This window comes from Ovis aries, chromosome 11 (genome assembly GCF_016772045.2).
Source record: "Ovis aries strain OAR_USU_Benz2616 breed Rambouillet chromosome 11, ARS-UI_Ramb_v3.0, whole genome shotgun sequence".
Classification (NCBI taxonomy): domain Eukaryota; kingdom Metazoa; phylum Chordata; class Mammalia; order Artiodactyla; family Bovidae; genus Ovis; species Ovis aries.
The window spans coordinates 36,580,876-36,598,529 of NC_056064.1; the positions used below are offsets into that span (position 1 = coordinate 36,580,876).

General features: G+C 43.5%; 1 protein-coding gene across 1 annotated transcript in view; it reads left to right on the top strand.

The window, feature by feature from the left end:
* The first annotated feature begins 156 nt into the window (after window positions 1-156).
* Window positions 157-17,654, top strand: part of FAM117A (family with sequence similarity 117 member A) — a 62,452-nt gene continuing 44,954 nt past the window's right edge. Inside the window, exon 1 of the mRNA XM_060395548.1 lies at window positions 157-234. The gene's annotated coding sequence lies outside the window, so the exon portion shown is untranslated. The remainder of the gene's footprint in view (window positions 235-17,654) is intronic.

Below are 17,654 nucleotides of genomic sequence, written 5' to 3' on the forward strand. Positions count from 1 at the left end.
TTTTGCAGATGAAACAATTTTAACAGCTATCCTGTGTCAAAATGGTGAGGAATGGGAGCTTGGGAAAGGAACGAAAGGGTAGCGTCCATCGCCAGGAAGTTTCTTGTCTGGTAGAGGAGACATTGTCCTTGCCCTTTAGCAAACATCAAGTAGATTAATTCGTTCAATCGCGGAAGGAGACCGAACCATTCTCCAGAAGCTGTAGCTCCAAAGAAGAGCCAGTTTAGCTCTGTGGTGAGCACCCGTCTCCTTACCCCATCCTGTATGGTTATGAGCGCCTTGGGTGGCCCGCGGGATCAGAATGTGTGTGCATCTGTGTGCGCCAGAGCCACAGAAGCGTTGAACTTCATGAGCCCAAGTGACCTCTCGAAACTCAGCTGCTTCAGCCAACAGTTGAGGGACGGAGGAACAGGAAGGAATATTTTTAGTAAAGGTGTATCTCAGGCACTGATTTTTAAATAATAGTGAGGGAGCCTCGAAAGAAGAAGTTGTGGAAGATGTAAGGCTAGAAGAGTTTAAAGGTAGGGAAGTGGATAGCAGACGATGAGGATTTGAGTGAGTGAAAGTCGCTCAGTCGTGTCCGACTCTGCGACCCCAAGGGCTGTAGTCCGTGGAATTCTCCAGGCCAGAATACTGGAACGGGTACCCTTTTTCTTCTCCAGGGGATGTTCCAACCCAGGGATCGAACCCAGGTCTCCCGCATTGCGGGCGGATTCTTTACCGGCTAAGCCACAAGGGAAGCCCGTTGAGGATTTGGCCTTGCTAAAAGAAGAGCCTTGAGAAGACCAAGGCTTGCCCCGGAGCGCATGGGTGGGATCCAGGCAGGCTCAGTCGTTAATTTAGGATCATTTGATTGATGTGCTAAACAGAGGACTCTGAAGGATTGAAGTTCCAGACCCTTAGCTAACACTCTCCTTGGAGATATTCTGCGTGCTTAATCCCTCAGTCGTGTGTGACTCTTTGCGACCCCATGCACTGCAGCCTGCCAGGCTCCTCTGTCCATGGGATTCTCCAGGCAGGAATACTGGAGTGGGTTGCCAGACCCTCCTCCAGGGGATCTTCCCAACTCAGGGATCGAACTCAGTCAGGTCTCCCACCTTACAGGTGGATTGTTTACCATCTGAGCCACCAGGGAGATATTCTAGGCTAATGTTAAGGCACACAGCTTTTGGTATTTTGTTTTTCTTATTTTAGCTTTTAGTCTTTACTATAGATACCTTTGAATAACTTACTTAGTTTGAAGTGCACATAAGATCTTATTTGGAAAGGGCTCCTGCTTATTCTTCGTTTGTATCCCCTCAGGACTTAAGCATTTAATTTCACACTATTACTTTTATTCTGCACTTACTGGTATGTTCCTAAGGTTATTTTTTAGTGTTCTGGCTCCCCAGCTGTTGGTAAGGAGATCTTATGGTAAGAGCATGTCTCACTTCTTTAATACCATCCTTAATAGTACTCAGTCCATTCTATGCTGTGCTTAGTCCCTCAGTCGTGTGCAACTCGTTGCGTTCCCATGGACTGTAGCCCGCCAGGCTCTTCTGTCCATGGCATTTCTCGGGCAAGAATACTGGAGGGGGTTGCCATTTCCTTTTCCAGGGGATCTTTCTGACTCAGGGATGGAACCCACATCTTTTGCATTGGCAGACGTGTCCAGCATTGGCAGATGTGTCCTGCATTGGCAGATGGATTCTTTACCACTAGCGCCACCTGTGAAGCCTACAGTAAATTCTTCCTGGTCAACCATAATATGTTTACTGTTTCACAGTCTGAATGTATAGCACTCAAAGATGGTGAAGGATGCCTCCCTGGAAACTAGTATCTTAGAGTAAAATCTTATCCAGACTTAACTATTCATCATACAAACACCAACATTACAGATGTTCAACATTAATTAATCACTTACAAACACTGCAGCCAGCACTGAGAGAGTTTATGGTTTCATTTAGACATGGTTCTTGCCCTTGGAAAGTATACCCTCTAGCAAAAAGATGGAAAAACTAACACCAGTGGGATAGAAATGTGATCGTAAGAAAAGTGTGTACTAAAGATGAAAAACACCTAGGTATGTTTAGGATGGAGAGGGGGAAATCCTGAAAGCTTTTTCTCTCTTCCTTTCTTTTTCTGAACTACACATAATCTTTACTTTGCTATTTCCATCATGACACAGTTATCACTTGAAGCAGGAACTGATGTTGGTTTCATCAGTTACCTTTTACCAGTTGCCCGCTGCCTGTCCCATCTGCCAGACTTCACATAGGTAGCTCCACTGTTCTTCTTGCCTCTACACTTTCATACAGGCTTTTCTTCCTGCCCTGATGCATCGCTCAGCCTTCTTTAATACTTACTTTCTTCCGAAGGCCTTTCCTGACTTATTCTTTCTAAGGTATTAGGGCACAGTGATGTCTGTTACTCTGCACTTGCTGCTTTATATGTACTTTTTCTTATACAGCTTGGTAGATGCGCTGTTTCCCTCACTCTGTGCCGAACAAGCAATAGGAAAAGAACTCCTACGTATTTTATTCATCAGCTCTTCTAGTGTCCAACACAGGGCTTTGATGTCAGATTTAGATTTGAATTTCAGCTCTGTCACTTTCTGTCTGCATTGCTCTTGGACAAGTTATAAAATTTACCTGGGTCTCAGTTTTCTCGTCTGTGAAGTGGAGATACGAATAGCCACTTTAAGAGTTGTTATAAAGATTAAAGGAAATGATTGTTATAAAGAGCTTAGCACAATTCCTGATAGAGTAAGTGCTAACTAAATGGCTGTTGTTATTCCAGACACCCTAGTTATGGCTGTAACATCTTAATGTTTGTGACTATAACTTTATATGGTCTCAGTGGGTTGTTTGCTTTTTTTCTATTGAGCTTCACTTAACTCAAAATATACAGAATGATTACCCAGGCATTATATATTAGATATTGAGTCAAAGCAAGACAGACAAAACATTGTGTTTCCCTAGGTCAGTAAGCTTGTTGTTCCAAAACACGGTAGAGCAGTAATGGAAAAATAGGAAAATGAGCAAAGTTCAAAAGTGGTACAGAGGAGGAAATGGATTTTATCTGGAAGCTTTAGGAACGTATGCATGAAGGAGGTGAACTTCATAGGACAAATAAGTTTCTCTGCAGACAAGGAGAAGGACTTTCTTACACAGGGAACAGCATGTGCAGAAGCACAGAGGTGTGGAGCCAGCCCCGTGTGTGGGTGGCTAAAGGCATGACTAGATTTGGAGTGGCTGACATAAAGAAGAGGCAGGAACGGTTTGGGGAACCATTTAAGTGTCCTGCCGAGGAGCCTGGGCCGAAGGTGAGGGGGAATCTCTAAAGGATTTTAATCAGAGGAGTCCCACGATTAGGCTTGCACTTTAGAGATCTGTTTCTGGAAGCTGTGAGGGGGACTGATCAGAGTGGCAAAGAGACCAATCAGAACGCTGCCGTAATAATAACCTTACCCAGAGTGGAGGAGGAACCAAACAGGGCAGGGTTAGCAGGGATAATCTTTCATGTATGTTCCCGTGAATTTTCTTCCTCATATCTGTATCTCCTTTCCTCTGTTATATTTGAAACTTCCTAAAAGATCCCTCAATCTCCTTTCAGATGTTCCCCTTGCCAGTAAAATGATATATACCATATTTCAAATACAAAGTATAGTTGTCCATTGTTTGTTTCAGAGGCCTAGGAGTTCCTCGAGATCGGGAGGCTTGCCTGGCTGGCCTCATCGTCTCTAGCTTCTTTCTTGCTGGCATCTAAAAGGGCTCGGTAAATGGGATAGCCACTGCCATGTGTTGGCTTAGTTAGGAAAGACTTGCACAGAACCAGTCGTCCTTTCTCCTCTAAGCCTCTTTCTGACCAGTAGTGGTTAAGGACAGCAGTTTCTTCTGTGTGCATAATAACTGTCCTGTAAGGTGAGGAAGCATGCCTTGACCTTTTAAAGACAATGCTAGTGTAGCCAGGCCAGTCTCATAACTTCTGAGTAAAAGTATTGACCTAGTCCCTATCCCTCTGTGAAAATCTCAGAATTTGCTGATGTGACCATAATTCATATTAAAATCTTTTCATTTACAGCTGCCTTAAAAATAGGATCAGTGAAAATATATGTTTTTTTTTTTTAATTGAAAAAAAAAAAAGAGTCAGTGAGATCATCTGTGGTTCCTTCTTTCTTACTCTTGCTGGATAAGGCCAGGAACTTCTCTTACCTTCTTGGCCACTTGTTAATTTGGTTCTTGGATCACCTTGTCCACACCCACCTCCAGCCCTACCCTGGGGGAAGGTATTGGACAGATCCCAGCAAGCTCAGGCACTGTTCCCCGCCTCTGCAGCTGGGGTTATAAATAACCACCAAAACTAAACAGTCAAATAAGTACATTTTGAAAATTGCTCAAATTGAAAAAAAAGATCACTCTGATCCTGACTGAGTAGCAGTTTCCCCACTCCTGCCCTTCATTTCCCCCTTTCTTTCACTTATCTACCTCTCTTCTCTGACCCAAGCTCCCTAGGGAAGCCAATCTAAGCACAAAGCCCTCATACAATGAAGACATCTTTTCCCTTATTTGACAGGGGCAAAGCCCTCCAGGGCTGTAGTTATAGTTACACAATGTTGTTATAGCAGCAGAGGCCTCAGGGCAACATATGTTCCTGGGTGGTAATTGGGTTTGCTTTAACAGACTGTCTCTCCCTGTTTCTCTATGCCCAAATTTATTTATCAAGAAAACCAGGGAATTGCCATTATGGATGGGCCTTCATTTTTTTCTTTTTTTTTAATTCCAGCAAAACCAAATTCTTTTTTATTCCCAGGATGGAATGTATTCAGTGATCATGGGTTGAGATGTTTTAGACTGAAGTTATTTTCATTTATTCATTCAACTAATATTCATCAAGCATCTGACAAGTGCTATGCATTGGGTAGGAGCTGAGTGTACTCTGTGAATAAACAGACAGGTCTTTTCCTCCTAGAGCTGTTGATTTAGAACCAGTGCATAATAGTAGGGGCTGGGGGAGTATGACATACACCTGCACCAACCCTCTCCACCTTTTCAAAAGTTATTAATCCAGTATAATAACACTAAATAAGTGTTTGAAAAAATAAGACATCCTTAATCTCACTGTTGCTATAGAGCTATTTTTATTGTTTGCGTATTGCCTTCCAATTTTTCTCCACATGCGTACATTTTATTATATGTGCACATTTTGCATAGATGCACTCATTGCTTGCATGAAATTCCATATTTTTTAGATTCTTAATATCTCCTTGTTTCTCTGTAGTCCTCGTAATTATAATTGTAATTGCTGTATAATGTTGTAATGTGCACTGTGACGTAACGTGCTCTGTTTGGGATTATTGAGGTTCTTTTAAGTCAGATAATGATGCAGTGAGTGTCTGCATGCATCTGTAGCTCTCCTGTTTTTATTTCTACCTCTTCTACATTGCTTGATTTTTTTTCCCCCAAAGACTTGTCCAAATTTAAAGTGTCACCATCCTTGTGGGAGGATACCAATTTTAAGATGTTCCCAGAACTGAGTGTTACCACTTAATAAAATCTTGCAAGTTTAGTTTAAAAAAGAAAACTGCACCTCAAATGTGCTTTTCATTTTATTTCTAGTTAGGATGGACCTCAGTCTTCCATCCGTTTATTTACTAGTCCTGTTTCCTCTTCCATGAAATCCTGTGCATTACTCATTTCTCCACTGAGGGCCTGATGATTTTCTTTGTAAGTTTGATTGAAAGACGGAGAGACAGATGCTTTGTCTGAGCCACATTCAGCTATGGAGTCCATGCTATGGAGAAAGGAGAACATTTGCTTCATAATGATTTCTCTGGTAGTTTCTCCTCACTCTCTCTCTGGCTTCTCTATTACCTCTAGTGGTAAAGTCTTTGTCAAGTATGCGTGCTATTGAGAAAGAGAATGAGATCATGAACAGAATGTATAGATGACATGGTTAAAAGCAGCGAGGAAGCAGGTTATGTCTTTCCTCAGCAAGAACTGAGGAGCAACTTGAAAAGCTGAAGTCACTCTTGCCCACTACAGAAACTTTGAAGATGGCTTATAGACACTATCTTCCTGATTACCTAGGAGAAATTGAGTCCTAGAAGAAAAAAAAATTCACAAACCAGTCAACTTCAGGAGGATGCAAAATGATCCTGCATTCTACCATTTGTAAACTGAGCGTCATTTCATTTGTTGGGAGATGTTTTCCCCAGAATAGGGGCTAGGAATGGGTTTCTCTGAGTCACTTACACATGCTTAGTCAATCTCCCTTGTGACTAATTGTCCCCAGATGTGAATCAACTGCCAGGGTGAGGGATGCAAGCTACAACTAGGAAAATAATTTCTCTATTTAAGGTAAGTCAGCACATACATGGTCCAGACTCACAACCTTGGACTACTTAGTCTTGCTGTAACCAACTGAGGTTACTGATCCAACCCAATCTCAGGGGTGAAGGATGATTTTCTTACTAGTCTGGAAATTACCTGGAGATGAGTGGGCATCTGGTCATTTTCTTTCCTGCCTAGCCTTGCCGATAGATGTCACTACACCAGAGCATATTCTCCAAAGATAGGCTTAGAAGGAAAGAGAGGGCTTCAGAAAGGCCCAGTCCAATCATCTTGACCCTATTCTCCCATGGCTTCCATTAATAACTCTGGAAAACTATCAGAAATATGTATACATATGGCTCCAGACAGTACTAAAGCCTGAACTCAGAAGGCCAAGACCTCAGGTTCTGGGCAGAGTCAGAGTTCTTATCCAGAGGCCTTCCCCAGATGGGGTGGGGCATACAGCTGCTATAGGAAGGGTGGCAAGACCATTTCAATGGGGGTGTGCATATGATAGACTTATCAGGGAACAAGAGCCATAGTCTTGGGGCTCTTCCAAATGTCACTGTGGAGTAGATACCTCAAGCAAAGCGCTCCACCCACCCTCCACCCTTGCCCCTCTGTCCTCACTGACAGGGGCCATCCCTTGCCTGAGGATTGCCAGGCTGGGGCTGGTTCTTCAGCTTTGGGCCTTCAGAGGGCCAGCCAGACATATAGCCACACCCTGCCAGGAAACTGGGAAAGTTCCTAATAGTTCAGACTGTCATTACTGTTCTCCTTCAAGACAAATCTAAGTAGCATTAATAATCCAGGGAAATGAGCCATTCTATAAAGACTTTGGTTCCATAATCTTCTGTAGGATAAAACTGAAATTCTTACCTGGCCTGACTACATTCTCCAAAGATAGGCCTAGAAGGAAAGAGAGGGCTTCAAAAAGGCCTAGTCCAACCATCATGACCTTCCCTGCATTATCTGCCCTCTGGTTAATTCTCCAGCCCATCCCATACAACCTCATTCTCTGTGTTTTAACCTCATTGACCCTCCTGCCCTGGTTCCTTCCACCTCAGGACCTTTGCACATACCCTTTACTCTGACTTGAAATTTCTTCCCTCATTCTCTTCTTCACCTCTTTCTACTAATCCTTCAGATCTAAAGTCAAATGTCATTTCCTCAGGGAACTATTTCCCAAAGCTTCTAGATTAGACCAAAGCCCTCATTTCTACACTGTTACAGTACCCTGCATTTGTCTTCATACCAGTTGTCTCAGTTTATAATTATATATCTATTTGTATGTCTGTTTAATCTAGATTCTTTGCCTTCTGTCCTCCCAATGCATACCCTAAAGGTTTCATTAAAGCAGTGTCCATTTTATTTACCACTGCATTCTCAGCACCTAGGAAGGTACATAGTACTTAACAGGCACCTAGTAACTATCGGATGTATGAAAAAATGGCAGTAATAATAATAAATGAAGGAAGTTAGAAAACAGAAAATTACTCTTGTACCCACATGCATATAACATTTGTAGATGTGTCTATATAGTATCTAATTATAGTCACTCAATTCCTAAGACATATCAGAGTCCAAAGAAACTTTTAAATTGGTCAAGAGGAAAGTGGAAGTTACCTTGTGAGGCAAAGGCTCTGATCCATCCATGTGAAACTATAAAGGAGATAAGTACAGTTTTATTTACTAAATCCCCAAAATCAGTGCAAAGGAAAATTTTTTGAAAACTAGACTATGGACTCCCCAGAGAAGAGACTGTGTGTTATTTATCTCTATATCCCCAGCACCTAGCATGATTGGCACATAATAGGAGCTCAAGAAATGTATATTGAACTATTTTGTTGAAGCTTAAAAGAGGTAGAGGTGGGACTGGGGATAAAGTCGAGTACAGTTTTTCACTTGGGAAATCTCAGAGCCAGAAAAGTATGAATAGGGTCAAGAAGGGCTCCTTTACATGTATGGACAATAGCTATACAATAGACTGTTTCAGGGACATTAGGGCTATTCAAGGCCCATCCCTTGACCTTTTGAGATCATCCTTATGAAGGGCAATTGCTATGCACTCTCACAAAATGCATCGTCTCTCCACCAGCAGGGACCAAACTCTAAGCTATATAAAGCATTGATCTCACCCTGCCTCACACTGTTATCTCCAGTGCCCTCCAGACTCTTGGGCACATGCCCCGTTGGTTCCATGGGCATATTCTACTCTGGTTTTCACCAAAGAAGGGAAAAACCCAGAAGGTGGTGCCCTTCAAACAGAAGTAAAAATGGCTGCATCTCTCAGGGCAACCAGAGCCTGGGGCTGGTATTCCTGAGCCCACAGCAGGGAGGCCATTAGCCCCGGTCCCAAGAATCCTTGCAAGCAGCATCCCTGGCATTTAGCCTTCCATCCCTGGCACTTAACCTCAGGCCCCTTAAGTGGGGACATTTCAAACAGTTTTTCTTAGAGCCATGGAGGGTTCAAAAGAATTCTTGCACATTAAAAAAATAAATCCTCCAAAAACAGCTATTGAGCTACTCGATCTCACTTATTTCTTCCCTCTCCCAGCAGTGTGGGGCTTAAAGTAAAGGCTGAGGACTTGGTTGTATGTTCATTAGCCTTGTTCCAGCCAGCTCTGCTGGTCTCATCCTACCTGGTACCAGCAGGGTAAGGGCTGTGTCTTTCAAAGATGAGCCTGAAGGCGTAGGCATCACAAAAATAATTTGACTCTTGTCAGTGGTATGCTGATGTGTCATGGAAACTAGTCCCAGGGGCTTGTCGCCTCTGACTTCCCCCCTCCCCTTACAGCAGTCTATAAATCACTGAGTATTAATATTGTCTAGAGGACCCTTCTCTCCCCACCCCTACTCTGGGTCTCCCCAGCAGGCAAAAGGCTGCAAACTAAGCAAGGAGAAAAGAAGATTGGGCAGCAGGCAGGGGTGCCCATCATTTATCAACCAAACGCAGCGGTTGGTGGCTCTTTCCAGCAGTGCTCTGGCAGGCTGGGCAGGCAGTGCAGCCAGTGTTTTCTGTCAAAATGGAGAGCGAAGTCCAGCAAGAGTTCCCCTTATTTGGCTGCCCCACCCCAGAAGTAGGGAGTCAGGGCATGAGTCCTTTTCTTTTCTTTTTTGGTTTTGGTGGGTTCAGAATTAAAACACACTTTTGGTCCTGGATAGATTCTTACCTCCTTCCCACTCTCTTCTGCCAAGTCTTCCGTGGGGCCTCCTCTTGTAGCTTCTCTTTTGACCCCACGAAGAGCTTTCTCACTTTACTTGGCACATTACAGAAGTTTCTTAAGAGTCCCAGTTCCAGAGCTCTGGCAGGCTTTCTTAAAGGGCAGCACCACTCTCCTCCTCCTTTGATCGTCTCTGGTTTCTCCTTAATGGAAATCCCCCAGCTTCCCCATCTCTCTCTCTTTCTCTAAGGTAGGAAAAACTTGGAGAAAGGAAGTGCGTTTAGTCCACTGAACGAGAGACATGCTTTTGTCAAGAAGTTCCAAAAAATGTTCCAACTCCCTCACCAAGAACAGCTGGAACCTGCCAGATTCACCTCCATAATTTCTGAGCATTGCTTCTCTGCAATATAAACAAAGTCAGAGTTCTAGGGAGTTTAGGACCCAGCGAAGTGACAGGGAGGCAGGGAAGTGGATTATACCATGACCATCTGGACTGTCTTCCTAACTCTGACCTTCAGTTTCTGGATAAGGATTGGACCTCTGGGTCTGCATCCCTCTGACTTAGTCCTTTGATCCCCTCCGTAGTGGTTATAGACATAGTCTTTGAAAGCGGATGGACCTGTCTTCTCTAGCTGCATAAACTTCAATACATTTCTTAACCTTTCTGAGCCTCAGTTTTCTACCTGTGAACTGGGGATAGTTATGTCTACTTATAGGATATAATAATTGTGACTAAGAGTTAAATAATATTACATGGGCAAATTACTTAGCCTATAGGACACTCCCAGTAAGTAGAAGTGGTATTCTTCTATGCCTTTTGGCCAGGGCACACGGCCTATAGCATCCTGAGTATGTTGCTTTCTTCCTGGGGCCTTGATGTTAGTGTCTCCTCATGTGGCACAAGCTTCATGGGCATTCTGAGGAACACAGACTCACCACTGATTCAGAGATCCCAGGATTTCTAACCTATTTGGGGAAAAAATCAAAATTTGGTGTATATAGCCAAAAAATTGACAGGGTTGAGATCTAAACCCTGGCTTGGCATTCTAGGCAAACACCAGTAGATCAGAGAATTGGATGGAGCTTCTGGGTGGGACTTCCAGGGAAGGTACCAACTTGTGTGATGCTATCAGACTGTCATGGAAGAAGCAAGACCAAGCTAAATACACACTATTTTGTAGATTACCAAGCCTTTGCCTAAGTTGAATGGAAGCAGGGGTTACAGAGGCCACTGGTGAAATGTACTGGAACATTCCAGGGCCTTCTGCTGCATAACACCACCCCTTGAGCTTATAGCCATCAGGGTCTTCCAGGAAGAATTGGGTACAAGGACCTCCCCTTCCACCATGCACAGCAAGAAATCACCTGTTCTGAAAGAAGCATTATTCTAAGTGATACCAAGTTACTAAGTGTGGGGAGTGTCAGTACAGTCTTCTGGGGCTTTTTCACTAGATAGAGAGACTTGGCTGCTAAGCCCATTTTACTGAGTGAGGAGCATCTTGTGGAAAAGATCTGCTGTGTACAGGATACCCACAGGAAAAGCCAGGAACAGGCACCTAATCAATCAGGGCTTAAGAGTTGGATGAGATATAACTTCATTTTTCAGTAAGAAACAGATTTACCATGAAGCTAATGAAACTCAAGAGTCAGAGCCCCTCACTTGCACAGAACCCTTCCAAGTCCTTATCCCTAATTCTATAATTATTTTACTATTTAACTTGAGGAAACCTCAAGTAGTATAAGCCTTAGACTTCACAGAACCTGAACCCTTCCCTGCTTTTAGTCTGAAGGACTTTTAGCATCAACCTTCAGGAGTGATCATAAACAGTTGGAAAAACGAATACTTAAACAATCAACTTTGCCGCAACATTGCCAGATGCAGTGGCATGCCCTAGTAACTGACAAGAAATAACAGAGCAAATGTGTTCCTTTGCTTGGAACTGGGGAGAAAGGGGACTTCCTTGGTGGCTCAGTGGATAAGAATCCGCTTGCCAGTGTAAGGGATATGGGTTCGATTCCTGGTGGGGGAAGATTCCACATGCCTTGGGGCAGCTAAGCCCATGTGCCACAGCTAGCCTGGGCTCTAGGGACTTCTAGCCGCAACTACCAAGCCCACATGCTGCTACTACTGAAGCCCGCAGGCCTTTAGCCTGGGCTCCACAATGAAAAGCCACCACAGTGAGGTGCATGCTCCACAATGAAAAGGAGCCCCAGCTCGCTGCAACCCAGAGCAACTAAAGCTTGTGCGAAACAACAAAGATCCAGCACGACCAAAAGTAAATAAGTTAATTAATTAAAAATTGGCGAGAAAGGACAAACATATAAAATGACAGAAGAGGAATTATGAAGCTACTCATAAGCTAGCACAAAATAATGGGCCAAACACCTAAGTCCTGGAGGCATCATTACTGTCTCACAGGATTAGCTGAGGAATGCTTGCAGGAAGTGAGGTCTGATTGGAAGTTGAAGTTGATGATGAAGACAGTTATGACAGGGAAGCTTGGTCTGCTGCAGTCCATGAGGTTGCAAAGAGTCAGACATGACTGAGCAACTGAACTGAACTGAGGGGGAATATCATCTCCAAAGCACAGAAGATAAAACTATGGACACATCTGTGGTGATATTTTACAGTTATCTATTACAAAAGCCCTTTAGATAATATTCTTGGCTCTGAAAATAATTTCTGAGCCTATGTCCTAGGTCTGAAGGAAATCAAACTACAGCTCAACTTTCACATCACTTGTCTCTCCTGTTAGATTTATAGTATCTTTGAACTGGATTTTATGGTACTCGATTCTTCATTTGGTACATGGTGTGAGGGTGTAAGGAAGAGGATTAAATGTGAAACTAGATGAAGAATGTTTAGAGTATTGTAGCTTATTTGCCCAGGGATCATTGTATTTTTGAGGCTGACCTGGATAAGGTAAATGGGAACAATGGTGGGGAAGAGAAAAGTCTAAGGTGGTTTGAAATGAATAGGCCTTTTGGTTTATACACAGTCTTCTAGGGATATACACAACCAGCATTTCCTCTCCAGAGACTGATCTCTAAAGGACCTTGGAGAGTCATGTGTGGGGGATGCAAACTGTTCCCACCAAGGTGCTGCTCTAGAAAGAGGATGGTCCCTCAAGGTACCCATAATCACGTGACACTGCAGAGCTGAAGTTTATTTTAATCTGCTTTTTGTGAAGCAGTATCTGCATGCTGGTCATAGTGCTAGGTGTAGTCATTAGACTGAGGACCAAGACATGTCTGTTCTCCTCGAGAAACTTACATATTTTAGTGAGGAGGACACTTAGGAAGAATGCTAACCTGGGTATTTCATAAGTCAAAGAACCAAACCTTTGGTGTCTCACAGTGACCTTTTATGGATATCATCAGTTCAGTTCAGTCATTCAGTCGTGTCCGACTCTTTGTGACCCCATGAACCACAGCACGCCAGGCCTCCCTGTCCATCACCAACTCCCGGAGTTCACCCAAACTCATGTGCCGAGTCGGTGATGCCATCCAGCCATCTCATCCTCTGTCGTCCCCTTCTCCTCCTGCCCCCAATCCCTCCCAGCATCAGGGTCTTTTACAATGAGTCAACTCTTTGCATGAGGTGGCCAGAGTTTTTGAATTTCAGCCTCAGCATCAGTCCTTCCAATGAACACCCAGGACTGGTCTCCTTTAGGATGGACTGGTTGGATCTCCTTGCAGTCCAAGGGACTCTCAAGAGTCTTCTCCAATGCCACAGTTCAAAAGCATCAATTCTTCGGCTCCCAGCTTTCTTCACAGTCCAACTCTCACATCCATGTGTGACCATTGGAAAAACCATAGCCTTGACTAGATGGACCTTTGTTGGCAAAGTAGTATCTCTGCTTTTGAATATGCTGTCTAGGTTGGTCATAACTTTCCTTCCAAGGAGTAAGCGTCTTTTAATTTCATGGTTGCAGTCACCATCTGCAGTGATTTTGGAGCCCCCAAAATAAAGTCTGACCCTGTTTCCACTATTTCCCCATCTATTTCCCATGAAGTAATGGGACCAGATACCATGATCTTTGTTTTCTGAATGTTGAGCTTTAAGCCAACGTTTTCACTCTCCTCTTTCACTTTCATCAAGAAGCTTTTTTGTCCTCTACACTTTCTGCCATAAGGGTGGTGTCATCTGCCTATCTGAGGTTATTGATATTTCTCCTGGCAATCTTGACTCCAGCTTGTGCTTCTTCCAGCCCAGCATTTCTCATGATGTACTCTGCATATAAGTTAAATAAGCAGGGTGACAATATACAGCCTTGACGTACTCCTTTTCCTATTTGGAACCAGACTGTTGTTCCATGTCCATTTCTAACTGTTGCTTCCTGACCTGCATATAGGTTTCTCAAAAGGCAGGTCAGGTGGTCTGTATTCCCATCTGTTTCAGAATTTTCCACAGTTTATTGTGATCCACACAGTCAAAGCTTTTGGAATAGTCAATAAAGCAGAAATAGATGTTTTTGTGGAACTCTCTTGCTTTTTCGATGATCCAGTGGATGTGGGCAATTTGATCTCTGGTTCCTCTGCCTTTTCTAAAACCAGCTTGAACATCTGGAAGTTCACAGTTCACGTATTGCTGAAGCCTGGCTTGGAGAATTTTGAGCATTACTTTACTAGCACATGAGATGAGTGCAATTGTGTGGTAGTTTGAGCATTCTTTGGCATTGCCTTTCTTTGGGATTGGAATGAAAACTAATCTTTTCCAGTCCTGTGGCTACTGCTGAGTTTTCCAGATTTGCTGGCATATGGATATCATAGGGGTAGGTATATCTTTTTCATGAAATGTTCCCTTAAAAGATTAGCAGGGTCTGACACACATCAGAGATCTCTCATCCATAAACATATCTAAATCTTTTTTTAAAAGCAGCTTGATTGAGGCATAAATTATATACCATAAAATTCACTTACTATACATGTATAATTCTATGATTTTTTAAAGTTTATAGAGTTGTGCAACTATCAGCATATTCCAGTTTCAGATCATTTCTATCACCCCAAAAAGTTCCACTGTTCCTGTTTGCAGATAATCCCTGCTTCTACTCTCAGCTGGAGGCAACCTCTGATCTGCTTTCTCTATAAATTTGCCTTTTCTAGATAGTTCACATAAATGGAATTATATAATATGTGGTCTTTTGTATCTGGCTCCTTTTACTTATTGTTTTTAAGGTCCATCCACACTGTAGAATATATCAGTAATTTATTCCCTTTTATTGCTGAATAGCATTATCTATAAATGGAGAAGGTGATGGCACCCCACTCCAGTACTCTTGCCTGGAAAATCCCATGGGCGGAGGAGCCTGGTAGGCTGCAGTCCATGGAGTCACGAAGAGTTGGACACGACTGAGTGACTTCCCTTTCACTTTTCACTTTCATGCATTGGAGAAGGAAATGGAAACCCACTCCAGTGTTCTTGCCTGGAGAATCCCCGGGATGGGGGAGACTTGTGAGCTGCCGTCTATGGGGTCACACAGAATCGGACATGACTGAAGTGACTTAGCAGCAGCATTCTCTATAAATTCTTTTGGAAGTTATTTATGTTTTGAGGCAACAGTGACCAGGATGCAGGAGCCCTGGTCTTCTGTCCTGCCTCTTATTTGCCAACTGACCTCCACCCAGTCCTTCCCTTGTCCTGACGCCCACTTCTCCATTTGTAAAATGAAGGGACTAGACTGATCATACCCAGTCTCTAATGGTTCTTTGTGTTTTTCATGGAGTGCCACTAGGTCCTGTATACCAAAATTTTGATGTCTCATTTACCCATTTTGATGTCACATTTACCCTTTACCTATGGGTCAGGAAGATCCCCTGGAGAAGGGCACGGCTACCCAATCCAGTATCCTTTGCCTGGAGAGTTCCAGAGGACCCTGGACTGTCCATGGGGATGACAAAGAGTTGGACAAGACTGAGTGACTAACACTTTGACTTTTTTTTTTTTTTTTAAACATGTAACAAATCCTTTATTGTGAAGGATGAGGAAACTTCAGTTTTAAAAGGTTGAAGTTTAGCAAGAAAAGTTGATTCCCACTGAGAGGAAAAGAAGAGTTAAGGACTGAACATTACCCAGTCTGAGAGATGGAGAATGAACAAGTGAGATAACTCACCGGAAGACAGAAAGTGGTGGGCTGCAGCAAGGGACAAAGTGTGTCAGACAGAGTACCGAAGGTCAAAATCCAGGCCACAGTTATCTTGGGAGTTAGGGCAGGGATGCAGGGAAAGGGAGGCCCCCAGAGTGGGAGAGATGTTGAGGGCTAGCCCCCCTCCCTACTCTGTTCCCATAACCTCATTCATTCCCTCAACACTCCTTCTCAATCCCTCTAAGGCTGCTCTGCTCCTTCAGCTCTGACCCCATTTCCTCAGGATCTCGTTCCCTGAGGAACCAGGCCTGACATTTCAGACAGAGGCTGAGGGAAGGAGGTAGGTCAGAAAAAGACACTGCGTTTCTGCGTCATTTTATTTTTTGCCTTTATTATTTTGGAACCCAGGGACCAAAGATGTAAGTATTTATACATTTACCAGGAAGTTCAGAGATAGTCCCAGGTACCAAGGAATATCAAGACTTTGCTAATCTTTGCTGAATAATTGCTCCTGAGTATCAGATTCTGGAGAATAAAATGGTGATTTGGAATTTCCATTCTTGTTGGTAATTGTGGCATAAATGTACAGAGTGAAGGATCAAGGTGCCCCAGAAGTAGGGCCAAACAGCACCTTCAGAACTGCAAAGCTTCTCTTGACTATGACAATCCAACTTTCTCTTAATTCAGTAGCCAGTGGATCCTATAGATCCTCTGATCCTCTAGAAATCTCCAAAGCCTTTCATCCTTGGTAGCCCTTCAGACATCTGCAGCTTTTAAGACCCCAGGCCTTATAGGGACTGCTTGGGGAAGGACTATACCTCTGACCCCACACCTGTAGGAAAAATAATTTGAGTCCTCATTTATTTGTGGCAGCTGTGGACATCCCAAGAGCAGGCTAGGATCAAGGGGCTGAGCATTTGCTGTTGGAACCTTCTGAGGAAAATAATTCTCCCATAGATGAAAAACAATTTATTGATATACTTGGTGTATGTAATCCTCCACTTTTGATGTTTTTGAGTGCCTGCCTCTGACCTCCCTGAAAGCAGCACCCAGAACATGTCTCAATCAGAACAGCCTCTAGACCACTTCGGCTTCCAGGCTTCCAGGCCGCTGGGTTATGAACTTCAGAATAAGAAGTATGTCTCTGAATATTATTGTCATTCCATAGTGCCTAGCTCTGTGTCTGGCACATAGTGGTCATTTCAATAAATTTGTGACAAGCAAATTAATTGGTGACAATCATGTTGATAAAGATGACAGAGGGACAATGACAAAGGTTTTCTTGAAGCTAGAAGATGCTTTTAAGGCAATACATCTCCCCTTGGCAGCACGCAGTCTCCCCCAAACCCTGGCTTCTTCTTTTTTTAAAAAATGTTTTTGTTTTTGTTTTTAATTTGGCTATGTCGGGTCTTGGTTGCGGCATGCAGGTTCTTTAGTTGCAGCATATAGGATCGAGTTCCCTGGCCAGGGATTGAACCCAGGCCCCCTGCATTGGGAGCATGGAGTCTTAGCCACTGGACCACCAGGGAAGTCGTAAGCCCTGGCTTCTTTAATTAGAGGAAACAGACAGGAGTTGATCTTCAGATGAGTCTTTATCCTCCCATCATGTCCATGCCAGGAGAAGCAACCAGTGATAGAGAAGGGAATGAGAGACAGCTGCTTGGGCATGATACCTGGGGTAAGGAGAGGACAGGGATCTCCTCTGCATGCCTGCCTTCGCATTCCTCCAGCTGGGCCACCTTAGTGTCTTTAGCCAGCTTATCAAGAAGGAACACGACTCTCTGGATTCAGAAGATCCAGTTCTTCAGCTGTGCCACCTCTATCAACTCTTCTTCCGCTGTCTAGGCCCTCTATTCTTGGTACTTTGGCTTTAAAATAAAATTTAAACTCCATATCCTTGAGACTGCCCTCTTCTCTCTAAGGGAAGAATGCCACTGCCCAATAATATGCCATTTTCTCTTTAGAACAACTCTATCAGGTTGATAAAGCACAGCTGATTCTGGCACAGAGCAAGAAAGTCATTTGTCCAAAGTTTTTCAAGATTCCTCACTCCGGGCTTTTACCTGTAATACACACCATATGGCTCAACC